General features: G+C 48.7%; 1 protein-coding gene across 10 annotated transcripts in view; it reads right to left on the reverse strand.

The window, feature by feature from the left end:
• The window catches only part of EndoA (SH3 domain containing GRB2 like, endophilin-A), a 125071-nt gene that overhangs the window by 103006 nt on the left and 886 nt on the right, over positions 1-21179 (reverse strand). The gene's annotated exons all lie outside the window — the stretch shown is intronic.

Consider the following 21179-nt stretch of genomic DNA (forward strand, 5'->3'; position numbering starts at 1 on the left):
GCGGGCGACCTTGGCGCCCGCTGGCTATACGCGGGCCGCGCGAAGCCCGCAAAAGCTAAACCGAAAAGTTAGCGTGCGTATACGCAACCCGCAAAGCTCTAGCGTAAGCTAGCCGCCTCACTCACGTGTTAAAACGCGACTCGTGATGCTCTACGGGAAGTGTCACGGTCCACTTTCGCGGTCACGTAAACGCGGCTGCGGTGTACGTATGCGACGCGAACGCTTCTGATGCGTGGGCTGCCGCTCCGGTCGTTGGAACGGCGCGAAGACGCGTCGGAATCCGACGGAACCCGATGGAAACTTGTCGGACGCGTTTGTTGGTATACGAGAGGGTCGTGCGAATGACCATCGCGTGCGGGCGATGTAATCGCATACCGCGTCCCGCGAATGCGTGTGCACATATATACGCGGCAGCTCTACACAGGCGCAACGGCGCGGGCAACGCCCCGCCGTGCGTCAGAGAGTTGTTACACTACTACTACGCAACGCAGGTGCGTATAGCACGCCTACGCATACACATGCGTGCAGGTCGTCACGAGAGTGGCATGGAAATCACGAGTGCGCCGCTGTCAGTGGGGGCGCGAAACCCGCACGGCGGGCAGCATGGCAGCAGCATACACGTAAAGCCACGCGACCCACTGTGTCTCGCAGCGGCACGGCTCCGTACAGTGACGCCGGGGACAAAAGGACAAAAGACGGGTGGCTGTCAGCACGGTGTGATGACAGCGAGCGCGTCGAAACGAGGCGCTGGAGGAAGGAGGGAGAACGGAAAGAGAGGAAAGGGGGGAGAGGAAACTGGTAGACTCGTTTTGTCGTCGCGCGCTGCAAACGAAGCGTGCACTGCGCCGCTGCTATAGGCGTTTGCTTACTGAAATATCGAGTCGTTGGATCCTGGGACCAGCGGGCAGTCCAAATCGTCTGGACACCTAAATCCAAGTACACGAGCGCATTAAAGCATTCCGCGGCCATCGGTATGCGGCCGTCGCAGCGACGAACCGAAACCGCGACTCGGCAGGCGAACGTCACATCCACTTATATATATACATCACGCGCCGGGGCGTTGCTTGATGTATTTTCAAGTGCTGGCAGGACGAAACTTTTTTTTCTACAAGAAATATGGAAACCGCCTCCTTCCTTGTCGAAAAATGTTTCATCTTGGCAGCTAGGGCTTGGAAATGCATTGATTACATACAGCTAGCCCGCATTCAGTCCATTTGCAGTTGGTCTTGCTTTAATTACACGCGTGTAACTAACCCTTTGTAAACATTCCCGAAACGCCGACGATAAGGCCCATCTGCATACTGTACAGCATGCGGCTATGATTTGGGCAACAGACCGACCCGGTCGTTTACCAGATCGTGCAGGAGGGTGACAGAACGGACACGAACGGTTGTCTGACAAATTTCGACACACAAGTCATCGGGGTCTCGGATAAACCAATAGTAAGCAAGTTATACCAGTGGAGATCGGGACATATAACCGATGAGGCCCTCTTGCGTGACAAAGCCAAACACCTGCTCGGACATATGAAAGACGCGCCCCCGGCGAGGTACAGAGAGCACCGCATTCTCAACCCGCAGAGCCATATAGACATCCCCGGCATACCAGCATTTCGGCACTGAGTTTAACCAGCAACGTTGTTTTCACCGAGATAACGCAGTAGCGAGCGCTCAGCCACTGTATGACGCAGGAAAGAAAAGAGAGAGAACCACAATTCGACTAATGAAGCTTGATTTTAATTTCAATTACATTTATAACATTTACACAAGGCGCAAACGCCCTCGTAGCAACAGATAATTAGTGACAGTTCAGGCATTCAAATAATATTTCCCCGTGCCTGACAAGCATATATATATATATATATATATATATATATATATATATATATATATATATATATATATATATATATATATATATATATATATATATATATATATACAGAAACAACGTTTACGAACATCCGAACATGGGCAGGTGTCACGGCATGGCCTCGAATTATAGCTATACGGAAGCGGGGAGAACATATTTAACACTGAAAAAACATCCAAGCAGCTAAAATGTGGATGCTGATAAGACGTAGCGGAAACGCGACCACATGCAATGGAACGTCAAGATCGCAGGCTTGCTATGCAAGGTACAAAAAAAAAAAAGAAATACTGAAATGGCAGAGACATGCATTTAAAGAAGTGACATGCGTTTTTAAAGATCTGCCTGGACGGCCCAGTGGCTATATACCGCGTGACCATTTTTAAGTTTTACAGAATCTATAAAATTCGCCTGCTGTATGCAGATAGCTTAATTCTTGTCTTTGTGCTGAGTTATTTAATAAGGTGGACACTACTTGCCCGAGAAATGGAAGCACTTAATCGACTAATTGACGAAAATTCACCGTTTAACTTCTTAATTACTTTGTGGCACTTATTGCAATTTATTAATTGTAGCCGGCATTTGCAAGGCATGTCCACTCAGAACCGATTCCGAAAATGGCATGGGTTTCGAAATACGCGCCATCATGGTATACGTAAAAGACTGCACTATCGTTCCACTCAATTTTTTTTTCTTTTTAATGAACGCTCTTGCATTGAACGTTATGCATTGTAGCACACACAAGTAACTGGAACGCCCGCGTGTTTCATCGCACACTTTGGCAATGAAAATCTCGAAAACTCGTGTCACCCTGAAAATTAAATTTAAGTGGATACGCTTTGAAAACTCACCGGCTACAATTCGTAAATTGCAATATGAGCCGTAATTTAATTAAGTTATTATGTGGATTTTCATTAATTAGTTGAATACGTGTTTTGATTTCCCGTGAATGTAATGTCCACCTCTTTGAATAATCCAGCTCAAGGACTCGAATTATGCTATTTGCAACGGGAGATTTTTAAATTTTATGTAAAACGAAAATTATTACCCGGTATATGGCATTATATCTGCTGCTATGCACGAGGTCGGGGGTTCGACTCAGGGCCGCGGCGGCCGCATTCCGTGCGCGGCCAGCTATAGACTGGACGCAAAAGCACTCGCGCACCGTGTTTTGGGTCCACGTTGAAGAAACCCGTGCTGTCGAAACCAATCTAGAGCCCCCTTCCCACTGCGGCCTTACACAGAACCAGTGTTTTGCTTTGATATAGGATGAGTTATGTTGTAGGTTAGGTTAGCAAAGAAATAGCGACGGAGGCATTGTGCAAGCGCAAACCCAAATTCCATTTAGGGCCTTCTATCACAAGGCTGAAGGTGTCTGATAACTTTGGGTCGGCGGTTTCAAATCTAAAGCTCCTTAAGAGAAAATCACAATACTGAGGCAGAACAAAAAAAAAAAGGGACAGAGCGATGGGGTTTAGCGGAAAAGAGTTCGTGTAATGCGCTCTGCAAAGAAGAAAGGTGTAGTGTACAAAAAAAATAAAAGAAAAAAAAAATGGCTGTGGCTTAGGTAAGGTTAAGCCCAGCATGCGAAGCATACTAGCCTTTATTTTAGTTGTTGAACCACTGTTTAGCCTGGTGAACTGCTGTTGCTTGGCTATATTTGGTTCGGCTAGACGGAGAAACAACTCATGCATTACTGCTTCGCCTTCAAGAGTGGAACGCGACAGCGTTCCCGTCGACCCGCCAAGGGGTGTAAGACAATGGGCTACAGGGCAGCGACTACGCGCCCCGCATTGGACGCGGTGAGCGTCGTGCAAAGCAGCGTTCGGCGCGGCAACGAAATGTGCGCCTGAGCAAGCGACGCACGCCTTAGAAACAGCTCGTTTCTAAGGCAACACCGCATTCACTAGAGGCGCTTTTGTACCGCTTTGAAGCATCGTACTCGTGGCTCAGTGGTAGCGTCTCCGTCCCACACTCCGGAGACCCTGGTTCGATTCCCACCCAGCCCGTCTTGCAAGAGTTGAGCCAAAGCCACTTCTCCTCTGTCGTGACGTCACGGTGTCACGTGGTTTCATGGCGACACCGCCGCGCCTGAGGAGCTGGGTTGAGCTCTCGTAATATGCTTCGCATAAAAAAACGCGCAGGCGCGTCGATCCCACAATAATACAGCACGGGAACCGCACCCGTTGGGAGCCGCAGCAACAAAACTCCTCGCAAGAGGTACGGTAGCCCCAATAACGCCGAGGTGCCGCGTCCCCCTGGCCCGCTATACGAGGGCGCTGCAGTTGAGGTTACGATGGCTCTAAGAAGAGCGCTGCGGCGTCACGCACTAATTGGATGCGCATAGATGCGGCGTCACGTTCCCCACGCGCGCAGCCGTTTCCTTCCTCATCCCGAGCGCGCCGCCGCACAAGTCCCACGCCTCGGTGTATGTGCAACACACGCACACACACGCACGCACACGCACACACATCGTGCGTGCCGCCATAATTAGTCGCTGCGGATTAGACACGCGGCTGGCCTGCGAGGAAAGGCGAGTCCACGTCGGCGAGCAGTATAACGCCCACCAACAGTTCTTCTTTCCCCGAGGATCGAGAGTCACTTCGCGGCGAGCTTCTGACGCATGCAGACTGGGCCAGCCATGTTGAGACACGAATAGGTAACTGTATACGTACGAAGTGCAGTACAAAGCATTACTAGAGGGAACTCTGGCGCTAGTGTGGAGGAGAGCTGCCAGTATGTGGCGGTTCAGCCATGGAGGTCATGCACTGAAATGACGGGAAGCGCACGGATTCGCCTAAACTTCGTCCCTCTGGCTTCGAGCGGCATTGTGCATTGGCAAACTGATTTCTGTTCAACAAGGTACTGCGTTATGAGCGCAACAATTCGAAACAATTACGCGCGTGCGCAGACACTGACTGCCTGGCTGTGTATACTAAACTGAGAGTACTTGCGAATTTGAAAAGATTAAGCGCAATGAAAAAAGAAAGAAAATCGACAGAACCTATCTGGCGATGGCTGTCGATGCTAATCCGGTTAGCATTGATGCAATGCAGTGACGAAGCCGTATTGCTGAAGACACCTTCATACATTTTATATATATATATATATATATATATATATATATATATATATATATATATATATATATATATATATATATATATATATATGACAGATATATATGACAGAGAAGGAAGGAAACCGAGGGGGCTGATTTTCATTAGTCATATCATAAGAAGCCAACAAACAATAAGGGCAGCATATGGGAAATTATCTGCGGGTAGTAAATGAAATAAAGAAAAAATGGAAAATGAAAGTGGATAAAGAAACAACTGGCTGCAGGTGGGATAAGAACCGATGTCTTCGCATTATGCGTGCGATGCTCTTACCTACTGAGCTACCGTGACGCCATTTTCCCATCCACCTTCTGGGGTATTTACGTTTATCCACTGTAACTAACCGTGGGAGTATAGCCAGCGCCACCACTCAAGGCCTTGGCAGCGGATGTGGAACGTCCTTTCTGCCCCGGGTGCACGGGGCCAGTAGGGGGGGGGGGGGTGACTGAAGAGCTGAGGGCCCCGGGTGCCAGATGACCTAGCTACGCCACTGCTTCCAATACAGAATAAAAGCGCTCTCTGTGAATTCCAACCGCCTCGCTTTCGAAGCCTTTTTAAGAAGCGAAACAGCTGTTGTGAATTCGAAAAAAAAAATTCAGAAAGGCATAACAAGAAAATCGAGCAATTAACTCGTAAGCAACCAGAGGTGATGGTCACGGATCTAGGTCGCTGCCACGTGACGAGTACTGTGAACGACCTCCGCTTCACTCTGCATATAACGCCTGTGCCGCTGACGGAATTACGAAAGAACATGCAAAAGACACGCACGCGTGTACGAGGCGGAGGTTAACTGCGCGGATTCAAGGTACGGAGAAAGCCAGCTGTCATTTGTGCCAAGGAAAGCGAAAGCGATGCACACGTCTACTGTTATGCCTGCAATCAAAGATACGGCTATACGCGAGAATGGAGAGACGAAAGGAAGAAAAAAAGAAAGAAAGAGAACCGAAAGAAGAAAGGACGCCAGGTACGCGTGCTGAAGCAAGACTTGCAAAATCACGCTTCTCCAGCGCCTGTCGCGATTAGAGTTAACCGGAGATGAACATAAAAAAAAGAAAGGCAACGACCGCTCAACCAGCGATGGAAAGCAAATATGATAGGAATAACGTTATTAAGAGATCGAAAAGAGAGCATCAGTACAAATTAAAAGGTAGATATAGTAGTAGTAGTATACGACTTTTATTCAGCCCAAAATTACAGGCCGAGCAGAGGTGGATATATTATAGTGTTATTTGGGTTAAGGGTAGGAGATGGAAGACATCGCACATGCTGTTGTCTGGCGGTCAAGCATTACAGTAAATAGGTTCGAAGGCAAGGGCGGCAGAAAATGAAATGTAGAGATGAAATTATTAATTCTGCGGGCATAAGACGATGTTGCTTCACGCAGCGCGGCAGTAATTGATCTCTGACAATTATCCCCTGCAGTGAACTCGAATGGGCTGTGCTGGCGACGACTATGTGATAAGACCTAACTACTCTTCGTCAGCGCCTTCCGTATGCGTGATTTGAAGTCGAACGGCCGGCTAACCTTCTCTCGCCCTCACAAGCGAGCCACATCACGCTTTCCATGCGGGCTACTCTGGCCCTCCGAAAGATACATTCTGCACTCAAGATTGATGAACGACTGATTCGGTTTCACATGCCCAAGTCAACGCTGGGGATGTGACACACGCCGTTGTGCAGTGATTCGGATTAATTGTTACCGTCTGCGGTCCTGTAATGCACACCCGTCTAAAGAGTACGGTCTCTTTTGCCTTCCGCTTTCGCCTTCCGCTGCCATTTAACCCACCCAGATTGGACCTGTACAATGTTTGCAGTATTGAATAGAGAAAGAAAGAAAGAGAGAGAGAGAGAGAAAGAAAGAATTAGTGCGCGACCGGTGTGGCCGGGAATCGAAACCGTGGCCTTGTGATAAGCACGCGAAAGCCGCAGACAATCGCCAAGCAGATGATAGAGAAGGGGAATTAATTGAGGGGCCCGATTTACGTGTCACAGCCATACTAAGCCAACAGACGACGAAGCCAAGAAAACAATACGAGAAATTAACTGCGGTTTTAATTGAAATGTGTAAATAATAAGGAACGCGGAAATGAAAGTGGACGAAAGGACAACTTGCCTCCGGTGGGAACCGAACCCATAACTTCCGCATTCGGCGTGCGGTGTACTAACCACTGAACTACGGCGGCTGCTGTTCCCCAGTCCATTTTGTTTTTATTTATCCTTTGGTGGGGAGGAGGGGGTATTTTAGTACGTGTCCTAGATCTAGCCCTGGGTGTTTAACCAGCACTAACTATGACCATGGAGGCGCATGTGCAACATACTCGACTAAAGAAAATGACAAGTCGAAAATGTGATGTCAGTATAAAATCACCTACGTTTTTGTATGGTGCGGCTTTTCTTTATCCACACACACACACACACACACACACACACACACACAAACACACACACACACACACACACAAACACACACGCGCGCGCACACACACACACACACACACACACGCGCGCACGCACGCACACAATGGCTGCTTCCGCCCAACGCCATTGTTGAGAACACTGAGTGGCTACCTTATACACGCCTGCCTTGCAAGAGTTCTTAGAGGGCAGTGCATACATGCTGCGTTTACTACGTAGTCCAGACACATCAGAAGTTTATTCCCGCCTCCAGCCGGACTTTGAGCGCTGCTCCCAAAGAACTGCAGCACAGAGGGGCGCTACATCATACATTGCGGCATATCGCGAGACGCAAACCCACGAACTACACTTTTGGTCAGAGGGTGCCGCTAACTAATTCAGAGAGCGGTAATACGGCTGTGGCTGGGCAACTGCGCAAGCGAACGCAACGCGGCCACTTTCTACGCAAACAGCATTAAGCAAGCTCCCAGTCCATGTTCGAGCAGCAACCGCGCTGTGCACGTGCCAAAACCCAGACGGTCCAAACGAACAGCACGACTCGCTGCTACCTGTGCGCTAAAGGAAGCAAAAGTAAAAGCAAACTACAGTTGTGAGTTAGATGCATGCACAATTAGCAACGGTCAAAAAGAAAATAGATGCATTTTTTTTTTACTTTACTCTCTTACTCTCTCTTACCGTCTCTTAAAGGGCCCCTCATCAGGTCCTATAGCAAATTTTTGGTTATACCCTGGAAGTTGTTACGTGTCCTCTATAGGGAGCGTTCTTCTGCCAAAATTTTTCAAATCGGCTCATTAATTGCCGAGATAGACTTATTTCAGCACCGCGAACCCATGATTTCAGGAGGCGAGCTTCACCGCAAACACACACGCTCTCTCCACTTGCCCCGTCTAGCCTCCGCAAGCGAAATCGCTTCCCTGCGTCCTCCTATGCCGGACCTCGAAGATCGCGTGACGCATAGTCACTGGCCCCACCTTCATTTTTTTTTTCTCCTCGCTTTTTTTGCGGTGCGGCGCACTTCCGCTGACGGCGTCGTGCGCGAGATGTTGCGATTGTCTCGTTTCGCGCAGCACACAATCTTGCGCGCTTTGCACGAGAGGGCACCTGACTAGCGGTATAAGTCTGTCCTAGACGAATACTGAAGCAGACGCAAGCGGATCGCAGAGCGTGATCCCACGCTGGAACACGGTAGAAAATGAGATAGTTTGGGCGTCTGCGCGCGCGACTCCACAACGTGGGAACAAGCAGACGAAACGGAAGCACATCTTTCTTGCTGCGATGCGAAGTAAAACATGCAGCCATTCGGTCTGTGTGTTTTATGATTTCTCTAAGCTTTAATTCGTCTATTGTAGCAACACATTACAGAAATAACAGATGTTGGCTAGAATAATTCCTGAAGTCACGTGCCACCACGAGCGACGTCACAGCGCGAACACGCGTACGTAGGCGCGCACTAGCACGTGTACATCATCCTCCAGCTTGGAGCGCGGCGGCCGCGAGGAGAAGGGAAAGCGGCGTTCGGTTTAAAATTTCTGCCCTTTTCGCGGCGCGTAGCGATGTAATTCTTTGCAGACACGATCGTTATCGCGCATTGTGTGCTCTGCGCTTGTCAGCTCAAAATGGCCAGACCTGGTGAGGGGCCAGACCTGGTGGGGCAACGGACGACCACATGGGCGGTCTATAACGGCCCACTCTGGAACATCGCAACAGCACTAACCCCATTGCGACAGTTACGCGCTGTCGCAGGTCGGTGATGCAGAGGAATGGCATTCGCTGCCTCTTAACGAAAACGACAAACAAATCAGTCCGCAGTTGCAGCGTCGCAGCGCAGGTGTATCACATGCCGAGCACTGCACAATTTACGACTGTCCAACAGCGGCGCGGTCCTCGTTGTTCTCTCCTCCGTTCGGGTGACGACCGCAAGCAGAGAACGAGCGACCAACTCGCACGCATGCGCAGTCGGATGGGTGGACCCAGCAGCGCTGACCGCGACCCGGACAGGTATGCGCTGCTGCAGAGATGCAGTGCGCGAGTGAAAGAGAGAGAGAGAGAGAGTGAAAAGGCGTGCGATCCGTGCGCCGAATAAACACGCGCTCACCCACCACGCCGCGCTCTTACATACAGGTCTGCGTGTGCACTTCCATAGTTTCTCTCGTTAGATCCGTGCAGTATTGCGTAAGCTAGAAGACATAGCTATTCGCGAGGTCTTCTGCACCAGGGGCTGTTGCCGTTGGAACGTAAAGGCGTACACACACACACACACACACACACACACACACACACACACACACACACACACACACACACACACACACACACACACAAACGCATATACATATATATATATATATATATATATATATATATATATATATATATATATATATATATATATATATATATATATATGTGTGTGTGTGTGTGTAGTGAATACATAATGATTTCAAGCTATTAGCACAGGTGCACAATGGACAAGACCAGGAAGAAGGAATCGTTGCGCTGTGGTGTTAGAGGTCAACTCATTTTGGTTTCACGTGACCTACACACATGGCTTATTATGTTGGGTCGGCAACGCTGTTCGGTGCCACCCTCAAGTCAGGTGCAGAACCAACAAGTTTCTGCTGCAATGTGAAGAATGTCGCCTCGTCTTGTCTATAGTCCCGCGCTGTTCCGCGCTGATATACAGCCCAAATAGACATACGTGAAACCAACGAGTCCGGCATTCCATTGTACGCTTACGCGCAGTCTGGCTGTCGTAAATCATTTTCCGTCATGAATGCGCAAAGCACGGGTCACCGACCAACCAATGTGGTCTTCATTCTTACGAACACTGTTGCGACAATGCCAGGTATACACTCGCTGTATACCTGGCACAACCACAACGAGCTCTTACGCACGCGCGATCAAATAACGCCTATATTTCGCAAATATCAACGCATTAATGCACGTTCGAAACAAACTAAAAGAGGTGATGCGAACGGCGACAAATGCCAGCAGCGAACTCGGAATACGATTTCACCCTAACTTTCTACTTACATAAACACAACTTTTTTTTTTTTCAGTACTTTCGCGTTCGTTCGAGGTTTCTCTGCGTATCATGACTAAATACAAAACATCTCTACACCAACTGCGAAAAGCACTTGCACCACCGCACAAATTGTTTCATCGCCAGTGTGTGCATTGGCGACGCAAGATTTCACGGGATCGATTTTAACTCGCTGCACTAAGGCATAGTATATAAATTATTCGTATTAGAATTACCGCTGACATAAATATATTCGAGTCGGTTACCTTCCCGACGGTCTTCGGAAGAGTTTCTTTAGAGAGAGAGAGAGAGCCGCTGAATTCCGGCGCCAAGTCTCGCGGAGGGCGACGTCATGCTACACAGCCTCCGCAACACTGCGCCGTATTAGCGACCGTATGCCGGAGCACGTCAGCGCGGCTGCCGCTACCTAGAAGCGAGGCTCACCGGAAAAAAAGAACGAGCGAGCGAAGGCGGAGAGGGAGGGACAGGTATTACCGTGGGGTGCGAGTGCGGCCCCCGGCACGAAAAGGCGTGCGCCGTGATCGCGTTTGCGTGTCCGCGGGGAAACCGTGAGCGAGCGAGAGAGAGAGAGAGAGAGAGAGTAAGCAAGCGAGCGAAGGGATTATGCGAAACGGGAGAGGAGGCTTTCGGCGGCCACGCCAACCACGTTACGCACGAACGACTTTCTCCACGGTGCGAGGGGGGTTGTGGGGCAGTTAGTAGCGACGCGACGACTGGCGTAGGACGGCTGCATTCGTTCGTACGCCGTCGTTCCTCTGATTATTATTATTATTATTATTATTATTATTATTATTATTATTATTATTATTATTATTATTATTATTATTATTATTGTACACCAGTGCATCAACGTTTCGCCGAACGAAGGAACAAGACTGCCAGTGGGCAAATTCTCAAACACTTATCTCTTTCTCTCGCCCGCATATAAAAGCTCCTTCAAATCCTTACTTCATGACATCGGCTGGATAATTTATAGCTGTGCGGCTCAACTCACTTTCCGCGTTCTGCATGAAAATCGGGACACCCTGTAGTGTTAATAATAATAATATTTGGGGTTTTACGTGCCAAAACCACTTTCTGATTATGAGGCACGCCGTAGTGGAGGACTCCAGAAATTTTGACCACCTGGGGTTCTTTAACGTGCACCTAAATCTAAGCACACGGGTGTTTTCGCATTTCGCCCACATCGAAATGCGGCCACCGTGGCCGGGATTCGATCCCGCGACCTCGTGCTCAGCAGCCCAACACCATAGCCACTGAGCAACCACGGCGGGTACCCTGTAGTGTTATGTAAACTATAAGAGCGAACGAGTCTGTCTGCCAAATCCTTTTTTTCTTCTAAGTAATATACCTATATGGGTTGCCCTATCTGAGTAGGCGGCCTGGAGTGCGTTAGCACACTGGAATGTTTATCTTCATCCTCATTCGACGACGGAAGCAACCACAGTTGCTGCTGCTACGCATGTATAAGCACGTGTACACTATGCAGCAACTGGACTGAAGTCCACTACACGAAAATACCTAGCTCGCAGGTGTCTCTCCTCCAATCACACCTGCCAGCTGCGTGGATAGAAGCCAACCTGTTAACCTAAATTACTCTACATACCCCGCACGTTAAGTAACGCACGGCAAGTAACCGGGCGTCCGATTGCAACCCGGCACGCACGTAGTTCGCCGCGTATACCGCACGCGTGTGAACGGCGGTCGCGACACATTCCGCCAGAGGCCGGCCCGCACGGATCTCCAACCACCTGCTCGAGTAACCACGGCACTGTAGCAACGCACGGCCCCTCCGCTCGCGCGGCGACGCGGAAATGTAGACGGGCGCCGCGCGGCGACCCAGTTGGGCGCGCTTTCGATCGTCGCTCTCGACGAAATGAAACTGCGGCGCGCGATGTACTGCGCAGGCGCCAACCTATCGGGGCTCGCAACAGTTCCGGGATGTCCCGGCGAGGATCGCTGTGTAAGCGGCTCCGCGGGCAGAGATCGGCACCTTCTGTCATGCCAGCTTTTTATCGTTTTAATATTTACGGGTTCGGCATACGAGTCGCTTTTGTGGGAGATGAATATATATATATATATATATATATATATATATATATATATATATATATATATGGGGCTATCGTGAGATATATTCGAAGGGCATGCACTATAATACGAGATTTCCGCCTTGCCTTCATCATCATCATCATCATCATTATTATTATTATTATTATTATTATTAGTAGTAGTAGTAGTAGTAGTAGTAGTAGTAGTAGTAGTAGTAGTAGTAGTAGTAGTGACAAGCTCGAGCCCTGAAGACCAGCATCGCCTGGTGAGCAGGGCCAAGTTGTCAGCTCAGGCCCACGGCATCCTGGACTAGGGAAGCCGCCCACCTCGGACGATTTTACCGTCTGCTCATTTCTACTAATAAAGTTTATTCCTCCTCCTATTAGTAGTAGTAGTAGTAGTAGTAGTAGTAGTAGTAGTAGTAGTAGTAGTAGTAGTAGTAGTATTTCTGTCTGTTTTTGTTCCCCTGTGCACCAGCTCTCCGACCTGTGTCGTTCCTGGCCGCGTTAAATAAATTACCGGTTGATTGATTACGAAGGTTCTAACCTTCTAAATCGCAGAAGACATACGGGAAATGCAGCAGAGGTGACGCAAATATTTTGCTAAAACACTTGTTTCCATACTAACCAGTTTCCGTATCGGTACGCAGAAGGTGGGCGCGTCATGACATCATGATATATGTTGGCTTACTACGTTCCTACATTTACGATCGCTGCGGCTGCTACGCGCGTGTGCGTGCGTGCGTGCGTGCGTGCGTGCGTACGTGCGTGCGTGCGTGCGTGCGACATCATCAAACCTATAGCCTTATCATTACACAAAATCATCAAATTTTGCTCTCTGGTTCCCATCGGTCGTCAGAAGGTTAATGTCGATGAAGCCAGGTCCACCGTTTCGAGGCCAACATTAGTATCTAATTATATTCATCTTAACATATCCCAAACCTTAACCTTGCGAAGTGTCATCCTTTTACGAGCAAGATGCGTGTGGTGGAGTTTATACGACATCCAAAACCCGTACACGCGAGTACATTAAATTATGGAGTTTTACGTGCCAAAACCACTTTCTGATTATGAGGCACGCCGCAGTGGAGGACTCCGGAAATTTCGACCACCTGAGGATCTTTAACGTGCACCTAAATCTAAGCACACGGGTGTTTTCGCATTTCGCCCCCATCGAAATGCGGCCGCCATGGCCGGGATTCGATCCCGCGACCTCGTGCTCAGCAGCCCAACACCATATCCACTGAGCAACCACGGCGGATAAGCGATAGGCTCGAGGCACGGCTGAGAGCGCTGCAATACGATGGCAGACCCTTTCCTTTCTTTCTTTCTTCTTTTTTTTACCTATAGGTAGGACATTAGGCAGTAAATTGCAAGAGCTTGGTGGCGCAACCCACCACCCCGTTCCAAAGGGGACGCGCATAACATCCATCCATGCGACGATAGCGCGCGAGCGCACTCACGTGGTTTTATTTCGTATATTGCGGGCTCTCCTTAAACGCCGAAAAAAAAAAAAAGAATCACCGCGCAGCGTGTACGTTGCCACGAAAAAAAATTGCATCGGTCGTTCTTGAATCCCGTCTACAACTTAACGAAACGCACTTAGTCCTAAAGTGAATACTAAAATATTTGCATAATTGATCTCAGTTAACTAATTAAGCGGAATATAAAAGAAATATACTCTAAAGAGCGCCACATGACTGCACACCACATGTCGACGGTTACCATTTACCTGCAATTAACCACATTTTTTCTTAAATCCTTGGTTCGAGTCACGTGAAACACCCTGCATATGACGTTCGGTATACTATACTGCGTAAATGCAACTCGCACGCAAAAAAAAAAAAACCCTCCGGGGTGCAGGGATACCAGAAATGATCGCGGCCTAAGGATCCACCAGAAGGCATTCGAATAGCTGCGTTGCGCAGGCCCCGCGATCAAGCGCACAATGCATCCTTCAACTGCTTCGCTGCATATTTTTATATGTCGCAGCTCTTTCTTTCTTTCTTTCTTTCTTTCTTTCTTTCTTTCTTTCTTTCTTTCTTTCTCTCTTTCTTTCGTTCTTTCTTTCTTTCTTTCTATTTGCATTTCCGGCATTCCCCACCGCGTGCAAGTGCCCGCGCGACGTGCCTGCATGCATGAAAGCGAACGCCATCAGATTTGCGTTCGAGGCCCGCAACCTTCCCCGATCATGCGCCGAAATCTGAGAGGCATCACGTGATATAGATTCTTCATTGCGAGAAGTGCGAGTTGCAAGCAGCAGAAACAAAGGGAGGTTCCGATTGGCATGCGTGCCCGCAGGAAAACACGTGCTCGCTATTCTCTTTCGTATTACAGCTCTGAGCGCACGTGGTGGCGAGTTCGACTCCCGACTGAAACAGCTCAGTTTCGGTGGAGCGGAATCCAAAAAGAAAAGTCCGTGTATACTTTGGCGCGCGTTAAAGAATAAAGGACGTTAAAGGAGATGAAAGACACCTCTATATAACGTCATCAAAGCCAACCTGAACTCTCCTACCGCGGCGTCTGTCATTCACCGCGTCTACGTTTTGGACGAAAACGCGTTAAAGGCTCATTTGTGATAAGCGATGACTTCGAATAAGTGTTTCGATTATTCCTCACACATACGTGGTGCCGGCCTATGGGAGTTTGTACTTCTGACGGTTGAAGTCTACGCCGACGCTCAAACGTGTTTGCATCTAATATTTGAGGCACGAACCAACTCGCTCAGTTAAAGCTTTCAGCATGACCAAAATGATCGGAAATCACGCGGGCGCGTAAGCTGTAGCACCTGTCGCCTCTATCAAATTAAGGTAGACAGTCTCCACACGGTATACAGGCATACTGCATAGTGTAAGTTTGCATTCCTGTCGAATTTGCAGCTAGTTTTTTACATAACCTATATGCGCACGGTAGTCAACAGCAGTTTAACCGTGCAGGGACAGTCGGCTACAAAAGTTTTGCGGGACACAAATTTAAAAAACAATTTATTCCCGCAATGCTTGGGCGCATATAACATCTAAATCAAAGCCTGAGTAAACAGTGTAGTTTTTGCTATATATCTATAAAGAGCGAACCATTCAATTAGAAGCATCAAATGCCTTAACATAGCATAAATTGACATTTGTCGTGGAAACCGTGCCCCCAGAACTTTTGTGGCCGGCTGCACCTATGTCTACATATCGATTGCACTCGCCATGAAGTCTATGGAAATCGTCCACAGACAATAGGTGGCGAAACAATCATAAGCACAGTCCTCGTACCAGCTATTGGCAAAATACTCGTAAGGCTGGGCCTCTGTGTGTGTGTGTCTGCCTGCGTGTGCGTGTACCGACCAACGGACTTTCCACCTTACTACATCCGTAACGGTAATCGATGTGGCCGCTCCGGTGATACATGGCGCCAGAATACTACATCGATCCCGCCGAACAAAGCGCGCGCGCGACAGCGGCGGGCGAAAGGCGCTTGAGAAGAAGAAGGCGCCAAGTGCCGAGAGCGATCGCGCTCGCCTACAGCTCTGCTGCGCCGAGCTCGTTACAGCGATGTGCTGTTTACCCGTCGTCTGTCTCATACACCTGACTGAGATTGCACGAGACACATTAGCGTGCGCCTAACTGGACGGCACGACAGTCGAGAGAACGACTCTGTCAAGAGTGTACGGCCCGCGGTTCGACGGTGGACGAAGGCCATACACGCTCGGAAAGAGAAGCGACTATGGCAAGAGCCGTGCAAGAAAGCAGTTCTTCGCGGCGTGGACGTACCAGCCAAGCTCGAAGATCGGGTTCGCAAAAAAGCGGTCCGACCTGCGATGTGGCATGGAACCGACGCGATTCCGGCGAGAACGTAAGAGGTCCACAAGTTGCCAAGTTGATGAAACCAGAAAGTCGACTCGGATGCGTGCGAGTTCGCAATGACGACACCGGAGGAAAAGTCAAAAGTCGTCAACCTGCAGCATCCAAGATTCCGTGCTCCCTGAAGAATAAGGAGGAATGAACGTTTATTGTAAGAAACAGCGAGAAAGTGTCCTTTCTTCGCACTATGTGGGCGGCTCTCTTAGTCTAGGAAGCCGTTGGCTAATGCCGCAGCCCGGGCCCGGTCCACCAGACTTCGGTGATCTTCCAGGCTCTGTGCCTTTAACATTGCCTCCCACGTTTCTTCAATAAAAAAGAAAGAAAAAGAGAGGGGGGGGGGGGGGCATTCATCTACGTAACGAGTATAGTACCGCGGGAGCGACATCGAGGAGTGTAGAAATCCACTACAACCGACTCCGATGGGGGAAAAAGAAAAGGAGAGCAGCAGGCTGGCTTAAGAATAGGCGGAAAGGCAGAGGAAGGAGCAGCATTGGCAATGGACGAGGCCAGGTGGCGGCAACACGACGTAAAACGCCGAGCCGACAGGTGACAGAACGGGAAGGTCGCGCACTCTCGCGCGCCGGCCTTGGCGGTGACCTCCTCACGCAGGGAGCGATTTGCTCACTCAAGAGCGACGCGCGCGGAACCAGCACGCGTAAAACAGATTTCTTACTCAAGCGGTAGCGTTGCGCGCGATCCGTTCCCGTCTAAAATCGCTTCTACGTCCTCACTATGCCGCAGCATATATAACCGTCTCCGTGCAGACGACGCTGCTAGAGCAGCAGCGAACGAAGGTGATATAAAAGAAATTAAATTATGGGGATTTACGTGCCAAAACCACTTTCTGATTATGAGGCACGCCGTAGTGGAGGACTCCGGAAATTTCCGACCACCTGGGGATCTTGAACGTGCACCTAAATGTAAGTGCACGGGTTTTTTGGCATTTCGCCTCCATCGAAATGCGGCCGCCATGGCCGGGATTCGATCCCGCGACCTCGTGCTCAGCAGCCCAACACCATAGCCAGTGAGCAACCACGGCGGGTGAAGGTGGTATAAATATGTTCCTTTTCACACTCCTTGAGTCTCCTATATCGCCGTCGCTACGATGGCAGAGCCCAAGATGTTTCGGAAGGGGGGGGGGAGGGGGGGGGGGCTGAAACATAACTGCTTCTATTTTTTATGGTAATACGACATCAAAGCTGCGCTTTTTTTTTTCAGTCCGCTGGAGACTGCTCTGCTGTTGGCGGATGCCGAAACTTCGGCATCCTCTCTCTAGGATCCCCCTATCTTGTGGTAAGAAGTATACCGGGCAGAGAATACAATAGCAATGCCAAGAAAATGCACGTGATGGGTGGCTCGTTATACACGTGGTAAATCCTGCGTGTGTGACCCACTGTTCAGCGCATGCACTGTTGTATGCGGAAGCTTGATGTGGGCGAGTTGGTTTTGCATACTTGAAGGAAAGAGCGCGAAAATAGCGAAAAGAGCGCTTGTCCGTCGTACCGTTGTATGCTTCATGCATGAACAGCTCGCGCGATAAATCATTGAGGCTGAAAATATTTTGACATTAGGGCCTCAGCGCATAAGCATCCCATCTGTCAAGCCTTCCGAAAAGGAACTCGTTTTTCTTGGGAGGCAATTATTTGCGCGTGTGCGGTGGCCTCGTAATAGCGTACAAAATTGTGCTCTGGAAAAATAAGCCTGCGTTGGTAGTTTGAGCTTTGTGCGTCGACTTGTCATTCTTCTTGTGGTCTTTACGTCTGCGCTATGCAACTCAAAGTCCGAATGAAATTGCAAAGCGGGCTTTCGGAGCTCTATCTTCGGAGATTTGTCGCGAATCCAGAAAGCGAATTTCTGGTCCTTCCAGCAACGACAATGTATTGCACAGACATTTCATGTCTGTCCAACTCCGATGCGGCTTATTCAAATACATGTGAAACGCAGAAACGCTTTTATGAGATAGCCACTGGGTCGATTTTAACGAAATGTGTTGTATTTGAGAAAGATAGCTAAATTCTCGTGACTGTAGGTAGCGGAATTTCGATTTAGGGCTTCAATTTTGTTACAAGAATATTCAAAAATACGGCGGCTTAAAAAAATAAAAGCATCAAGTTTACGAATTAATAACTCTATCAAGAGCAGATATCGCGGCTCTGCAGACGGCATCTATTAGATGATTAAAAGCGGAAAAATTCGATATACCAATTTATATCTTACCTGAATTCTTTACGTTGTGTACAAGGGTTCTGCGAAAGCTGCATTTTCATATTACTAAATGTTTTGAGATTCACGTGTAACATGCCAATTTTGTCCGCTTTAGATGTACCATTACACGCAATTCACAGAATTGTGATATCATTTTTCATTGCTAATATCTGCGATTTCTGCCAATATATTATAAAATATTGACGATCTAAATCAAAAATTCAAAACAAGGAGTCGCTAGATTTTACGTTCTTCCTTTAAATGCAACAAACCTCGTCAAATTTGGTGCAGTGGTTGTCGAAAAAAGTGAATTCTCCTTTTACGTGTATTTAGATAGGAGCACCCGAGCTAAAGCTTCCTCTTAAGCAACGGTCGATTGATGATGTTGTGGCTCCCTGTCCAGCCACTCCGCAGTTGAAGACTACTGCGTTTCCGTAAGAAAAAAAAAAATGCGCGTGAGACAAGAACGTGACCGCGGCAGCCAGAGAGATGTGGCTCCTCAAAGGCTTGCACATCGTAGGCATATGTGCTCTTTTCTACGCGTAACCCAAGAAGTCAATGAGTGCCCATCGATGATGCAGAAGTCATTAGTTTATTCATTCTAAAATTAGAAGAAAATGAAAGGAAGACGGTCGCCAAGCAGTCTAGCTGACTCTGATGACACCTGAACGGTGACCATCATATACATAGGGGGAATGTGTATGGTTGTATAGGTCAAGGAGAGGTGATAGATAGCAAGAAGCGTAACATAGGAAGAGTGAAAATTTATTTACAAGCCATTTGCACGGGGCTAAAATCGTTTACCTTAGTTTACATGTATAGTATAGCTGACTGCGTTTGTTAAATGGTCCCGCAGTCCCTCACAGCATATGCATAGAGAGAGTGATGAGATGTTCTGATCCATCCGAGGCTGGATGTATCGCTGAGAGCCCATGGTCGGCAAACTAGCGCCTCAGAAGCGCTAGTCCGACTCGCCGATGAGTGTTATCAGCCGGGTCCCAGCACATCGTACGAGTTCGCAAAACATTTTCCTTTCGCGTCCAAGCACCGGTATCAGCGTCAGCACCAGTAATGGTGCCATAAGTCCACCATTGCATGGCGTACGCGCGCTATAGCGTCATATACGCAGGATCAACAGAGGCGCAAAGAGAAAGCGCGTTATAGCTTGCGCTATTGTCCCAGCATACGCCCACACCCTTTATGACCCCGTTATCAGTTCTTTTCCAGCAGTTACCGTAGCACCGCTGAAGTCCCTTTATCAGCCACGAGAGTCTCCAGCCAGTGAATAGATGGCACAAGAAGCCAGAAAGAAGCAAAAAAAAGTAACGTTAATAATAAGTAAAATAAAAATTGCCAACTTTTTACCCAGTATAGTGCACTCTCCACAGTGTTACATTCAAGTGCGGATTTTCAGCAGCCGAATGTGAGCACTGATACGAAAATGCTCGCCGATTATGGCTGCACAATGGGGACGTCGCGTTTGAAATCTGTCCCAGCGACCTTACGCTTTATTAACGGGAAACATTTGTTACGTCAGATGCGCCTGTTTATGCAATATTAGAAGTGATCACCTGGCGTTAATTAAAAGCGCGGAATACTATACAGAATTGTATAAGTTTATATGACCCTATAGGTTTCTAGGATACTTTAATACCTTAAACCATGTCAGTACCTAATAGACCTTACACTTTATGTAAAACAACGGAAATCATATGCCACTGGCACCGCATTACCGAACTATAAGTAACAGTCTCATTTAGGGCTTCTCTAATGACAAAAGGGTGTTTAACCGAGCTATCTGGTTGATTCTTCGAGGATCGTAGCAGCAGAACTTGTGGAACACGCTCACAAAAGGAACGAACAGACGCGGACGCAGCTGCCTGTGTTCCTCCTGTGTCTCTAATGTTCGCTAGTGTTCTAGCATTCTCTAATGAGCTGTCGAACAAAAACAGGTGTCCACTACAGCGCAAGCCAGCGCTTACGATAAAGCGCGAGGGTCTTTTTCACGCAGTGACGTCTTCGGGAAATGTGAAGCGCGGCTTACATTCCAACACTGAGAACGATGCACGTGCCTGGGGCGACTGTGGCGAGTTCTTTTGAAATACCGGGAGAGCACAGTGCACTCGTAGCGAACAGCTGGCGAGTCGCGAGGCTCCGCACACATCGCTGCCTTCCGCGCTACTACGATTGTGCTCTTCAGCTTCAAATCAGACAACGCTCTCGTTCTTGACTAACTGCACATGTCGCCACGGCGCTCACGTATCGCACCTCTATCCTCACGTGTATCTACTGACGTCATCTCCGTGGGGTTGTAAGATCGCGGCGCGGTGACTCCTACAGCCGATCACGGCCTTCGCGAAATCATCTCACGCAAATTGACTAAATGTGGCAGGCCTTCTAAGAGACACCTCTTACGTTGACAGTCCACAAACGGGTTGTTTTCGTAGCTTAACTTGCACCGCACGTCTATTAAACTAAGGTAGTCGTGTATACGTGGCCATCTGTAAAATAACCTCGCAGAGCCTGAGTAAAGCTCGCGCATACGGAAAGTTGCCAAAGTGTACCGGCGGCGACACGCACGACGTATTTCCGAGCGCTGATGACCCACGCGCGTTCCCGGAGGCCGGCC

This window comes from Dermacentor albipictus, chromosome 1 (assembly GCF_038994185.2).
Source record: "Dermacentor albipictus isolate Rhodes 1998 colony chromosome 1, USDA_Dalb.pri_finalv2, whole genome shotgun sequence".
NCBI classification, from domain to species: domain Eukaryota; kingdom Metazoa; phylum Arthropoda; class Arachnida; order Ixodida; family Ixodidae; genus Dermacentor; species Dermacentor albipictus.